We start from the raw sequence: 6256 nt of genomic DNA, 5'->3' as shown, positions 1-6256 counted from the left end.
TTACGTTACGGCCTTATTCTAAAATGAATTAAATCGTTTTTCCCCCCCTTATCAATCTACAGACACTACCCCATAATGACAAAGCAAAAACAGGTTTCTAGAAATGTTTGCAAATGTATATATAAAACAATTACTGAAATCACATTTTTCGTAAGTATTCAGACCCTTTACTCAGTACTTTGTTGAATCACCTTTGGCAGTGATTACAGCCTCGAGTCTTCTTGGGTACGATGCTACAAGCTTGGCACACCTGTATTTGGGCAGTTTCTCCCATTCTACTCTGCAGATCCTCTCAAGCTTTGTCAGGTTGGATGGGGAGCGTCGCTGCACAGCTATTTTCAGGTCTCTCCAGAGATGTTCGATCGGGTTCAAGTCCAGGCTCTGGCTGGGCCATTCAAGTACATTCATTGACTTGTTCTGAAGCTGCTCCTGTGTTGTCTTTGCTGTGTGCTTAGGGTTGTTGTCCTGTTGGAAGGTGAACCATCTCCCATGACTGAGGTCCTGAGCGCTCTGGACCAGGTTTTCATCAAGTATCTCTCAGTAATTTGCTCCGTTCATCTTTCCCTCGATCCTGACTAGTCTCCCAGTCCCTGCCTCTGAAAAACATCCCCACAACATGATGTTGCCACCCCCATGCTTCACCGTAGGGATTGCGCCAGGTTTCCTCCAGATGCTTGTCATTCAGGCCAAAGAGTTAAATCTTGGTTTCATCAGACCAGAGAATCTTGTTTCTCATGGTCTGGGTGTCTTTAGGTGCCTTTTGGCATACTCCAAGCGGGCCGTCATGTGCCTTTTACTGAGGAGTGGCTTCCGTCTGGCCACTCTACCAAAAAGCCCTGATTGGTGGAGTGCTGCAGAGATAGTTGTTCTGCTGTAAGGTTCTCCCATCTCCACAGAGGAACTCTAGACCTCTGTCAGAGTGACCATCGGTTTCTTGGTCACCTCCCTGACCAAGGTCCTTCTCCCCCAATTGCTTAGTTTCGCCGGTTGGCCAGCTCTAGGAGAAGTCTGTGTTCTTAGGGACCTTAAATACTGCAGAAATGTTTTGGTAACCTTCCCCAGATCTGTGCCTCGACAGAATCCTGTCTCGGAGCTTTAAGGACAATTCCTTTGACCTCATGGCTTGATTTTGCTCTGACATGCATTGTCAACTGTGGGATTTTTATATAGACAGGTGTGTGCCTTTCCAAATCATGTCCAATCAATAACATTTACGACGGGGGGACTCCAATCAAGTTGTAGAAACATCTTAAGGATGATCAATGGAAACAGGATGCACCTGAACTCAATTTTGAGTCTCATAGCAAAGGGTCTGAATACTTATGTAAATAAGCTATTTCTGTTTTTATTTTTAATACACTTGCAAAAAATGTGAAAAAACTGTTTAAGCTTTGTCATTATGGGGTATTGTGTGTAGATTGAGGGGAAAATGTATTTAATCAATTTTAGAGTAAGGGTGTAACATAACAAAATGTGGAAAAAGTCAAGGGGTCTGAATACTTTACGAATGCACTGCCATCTCAAGAGTATATGATTTCATGAAAATAGTACATTTCAGTCATTCAGAGCAACCAGCAACTTCATCAAGGGCACATCAACATATTTTTCGCCTAGTCAGCTAAGGGGATTCGAACCAGTGACCATTCGGTTACTGGCCCAACACTCTTAACCACTAGGCTAATTACCTAGTACTTATTGTTTCATTTTCAATGATAGCATGTTTTTTTTTTGTGACAGTGTAAAGTAGTAAAGCATATTATTTACAAATTATATTGTTTTTTTATATAAAACTGCTTTGATACAACACCTTACTAGTCTATCAACTACATACACTCCACCAACCAACTACATCCAATACACCTACCAATTGCATCCAATACACCTACCAACAACAACCACTACACTAGCATTTGCATAACACCTTCTGAACCAACCCTGCTAATTATTTTAGTAACCCATGTTGGCCAGAAAGCCTAATCCCCCTGTAAATGCGGATTACAGGGAGGTTGTTGGGTCTTTGGCCATGTTTGTTTTTAAACAGGCACCCTCTTAGTCCCAGAGGTTACCATTTCCCGCCTGATTACCTATTAGCGCAGAGCGTTAGCTAATGCAGTTGTGTGAAAACACTTCTTCAACCCAACAATTTATGCTACTCATGAAATATACCATAAACCCAGTTAATCCCAAATAGCCCTTGCATGGCTAAACACCCTTAAGAATGCAGTAAACGATTAAATCTGTGATTTACTCTTGAATCCAGGGGATGTGAGTGAGCTAGCCATCTGTTTGTCTCCCCAATCTAGCTATGTAAACGTAGCCTAACAGGTTAGCTAGCAGACCCGCTGGACTTTACTCTGTTGTTTAGCAATGGTGAGTCTGTGACAGATTGGATTGTTTATATAAAGGATGGTTTAATGTGTGATCCAAGCCCCCTAATGGAGGGGAAATATGATGGGAAGTCCGGAATTATGTTTTTTATTTTGTTTTATTGTTGTCACGTTCGTCTTCGGGTGAAAGAGAGGACCAAGGTGCAGCGTGAAGTGAATACATAATCTATTTATTTAAGCGACGTACTGAAGAACACTTAAACAAAACTACAAAACAACAACCGACGAACGTGAAGCTATACAAAACAAATAAGTGCAGACACTGGCAACTTACACATAGACAATTACCCACAACCTACCTAATGACTATGGCTGCCTAAATATGGCTCCCAATCAGAGACAACGATAGACAGCTGTCTCTAATTGAGAACCAATCCAGGCAACCATAGACTTACATAAACACCTACACTGAACACAACCCCATGAACTCTACAAACACCCCCTAGACAATACAAACACCCTAGACGAGACAAAAACACACAAACATCCCCCCATGTCACACCCTGACCTAACTAAAATAATAAAGAAAAACAAAGATAACTAAGGCCAGGGCGTGACAGTACCCCCCCCCCCCCCCCCCCCCCCCCAAAGGTGCGGACTCCGGCCGCAAAACCTGACACAGAAGGGGAGGGTCCGGGTGGGCTTTCCTACGGCGGCGGCTCAGGTGCGGGACGTGGACCCCACTCCACCATAGTCAATACCTGCTTAGGTGGCCTCCCAGGAACGAGGACCCTTGCAGCGAGTCCCGGACTGAAGACCATCGTAGAGGGCGCCACTGGACGGAGGGGCAGCTCCGGACTGAGGGGCGGCTCCGGACTGAGGGGCGGCTCCGGACTGAGGGGCGGCTCCGGACTGAGGGGCGGCTCATGACTGGAGGGCGGCTCATGACTGGAGGGCGGCTCATGACTGGAGGGCGGCTCATGACTGGCGGGCGGCTCCTGACTGGCGGGCGGCTCCTGACTGGCGGGCGGCTCCTGACTGGCGGGCGGCTCTGGCGGCTCCTGACTGGCGGGCGGCTCTGGCGGCTCCTGTCTGGCGGGCGGCTCTGGCGGCTCCTGACTGACGGACGGCTCTGGCGGCTCCTGACTGACGGACGGCTCTGGCGGCTCGGGACAGACGGACGGCTCTGACGGCTCGGGACAGACGGACGGCTCTGACGGCTCGGGACAGACGGACGGCTCTGACGGCTCGGGACAGACGGACGGCTCTGACGGCTCGGGACAGACGGACGGCTCTGACGGCTCGGGACAGACGGACGGCTCTGACGGCTCGGGACAGACGGACGGCTCTGACGGCTCGGGACAGACGGACGGCTCTGACGGCGCTGGGCAGACGGGCGGCTCGGACGGCGCTGGGCAGACGGGCAGCTCAGATGGCGCTGGGCAGACGGGCAGCTCAGATGGCGCTGGGCAGACGGGCAGCTCAAACGGCGCTGGGCAGACGGACAGCGCAGACGGCGCTGGGCAGACGGCAGACTCTGGCCGGCTGAGGCGCACAGTAGGCCTAGTGCGTGGTGCCGGAACTGGTGGTACCGGGCTAAGTACACGCACCTCAAGGCTAGTGCGGGGAGCAGCAACAGGGCGCACAGGGCTCTGGAGACACACAGGAGGCTTGGTGCGTGGTGCCGGAACTGGTGGTACCGGGCTGGAGACACGCACCACAGGGCGAGTGCGTGGAGGAGGAACAGGGCTCTGGAGACGCACTGGAAGCCTGGTGCGTGGTGTAGGCACTAAATGTTACACACCTTGATCTTCAAGAATAGGACTTTGAAATATGGAAGTATAGATTATCCTAATTGTTTTACCTGAGCATGACGCCAAAACCAAGGACTTATTAGCCAGCCCTACTCTGTTGTTTATGATTTTGTTGTCATAGAGGACTGATTGGGCTCATTGCTTCGAGTTTAAAAAATAAATGCTGCGCTCATGGAATGGCATGCTTTGAGCACTACTAAAAAGTGCTATTTACATGTGAAAAATGAATGTCATATGCTGCATTTGCTACAGGCCTATTGTTTAAAGTTTTGTTGGTGACACTTTGATATCTTGATAATATGCAGCTGTTTAAAGGGCAAATCCACAGATAAAACAATAACAAAATGGTTGGCCAGCCTCTGTTTTGGTAAAAAGCTGAGGGCCTCTGTTTTGGTAAAAAAACTGAGGGATGGGTGTGGAGAAATGTAACCACTCTCAGATTAATAGACTGAGCTATGGATGCAAGGACTGACCTTCCATTATATATATATTTTTAACCATGTTATGATGCTATAAGCTTACATTTTGGGTTCTCATGGAGTGTGACAGTTGAAGTAAGCTCATGAGGCATTTATAAGTTATTTTCTTCAAGAATCAATGTATATATATAATTTATAAATCCAAAAATGGATGTAGCAACTACAGATTGCCCCCTTTAAGACTATCAAAAGTTTGAGCATGTGTCCATTAGGCCTATGGATTTTTTTTTGATCAGCATGAATTAGATTGAGCAATAAAATCCAAATTTTTATTCCGTAGGCTTGGATCCGCAATATTTAGCTGTTGCAAGAGCGCATTTTCACTGGCTGTCCACTGGTAAAAAACAAAACAAGAATTGATAGGCAGCTTAAACTTCTTGAATTCAACCATTATTGGGTTGAAATACACATTTAGATTTGTAAACAGGCATCCACAACAACCACAATCCGTATAGGGCACAAATAGCTAAATGAGAGAGCAGCAGTGTGATTCACATCAGTGGCTATATAGATATCAATAATAAGTGATATCCGTATCACGGTAGACTACACCACTGCTGCCATCCTTACCTCCAGGGAGACGTTGATAATTACTGGTAAAGGTATTTAAAAAAAGTTTTTTTTGTATGTTGTTATTTAGAATTGTATAAGAGTAGCCAAGACAGTTGAATGAGAGAGAGCCAACTGAAAACTGTATTGAAAAGAGAAGCACCAGATAAACTATTTTAAAACTAAGGTTCAGACTCCTTCATTATTCTCACCATACCCTATCCAGGTCCTAAAGTTGAAGAGCATTACCATGTGTGATGTGGTTGTTCACTATGAGCTAAAGGGGGTTAAGAAGGTACTAAGCCTACGATTTGCCATTACAGAGTGAGAAGTCAATGTTACATTATGTGAGTACCATAAATTACTACATTGTTTTGTCACTTTAACTTGAAAACGTTGGGACACAGACCATCATAATAGACCGGGAACAACTACACTACATGACCAAAGTATGTGGACACCTGCTTGCCGAACATCTCATTCCAAAACCATGGGCGTTAATATGGAGTTGGTCTCCCCTTTGCTGCTATAACAGCCTTCACTCTTATGGGAAGACTTTCCACTAGATGTTGGAACATTGCTGTGGGGACTTGCTTCCATTCAGCCACAAGAGCATTAGTAAGGTCGGGCACTGATGTTGGGCGGTTAGGCCTGACTTGCAGTCGGTGTTCCAATTCATCCCAAAGGTCTTCAATGGGGTTGAGGTCAGTGCTCTGTGTTGGCCAGTCAAGTTCATCCACACTGATCTCGACAAACCATTTCTGTATGGACCTCGCTTTGTGAACAGGGGCATTGTCATGCTGAAACAGGAAAGGGCCTTCCCCAAATTGTTCCCACAAAGTTGGAAGCACAGTATCGTCTAGAATGTCATTGTATGCTGTAGTGTTAAGATTTCCCTTCACTGGGACTAAGGGGCCTAGCCCAGACCATGAAAAACAGCCCCAGACCATTATTCGTCCTCTACCAAACTCTGCAGTTGGCACTATCCATTGGGGCAGGTAGCGTTCTCCTTGCGTCGGCCAATCACAGACTTGTCCGTCGGACTGCCAGATGGTGAAGCGTGATTTATCACTCCAGAGAAGCGTTT

The sequence above is a fragment of the Salvelinus namaycush genome, chromosome 24, assembly GCF_016432855.1.
Source record: "Salvelinus namaycush isolate Seneca chromosome 24, SaNama_1.0, whole genome shotgun sequence".
Lineage (NCBI taxonomy): Eukaryota > Metazoa > Chordata > Actinopteri > Salmoniformes > Salmonidae > Salvelinus > Salvelinus namaycush.
Note: the sequence above shows the minus strand (reverse complement) of the source record.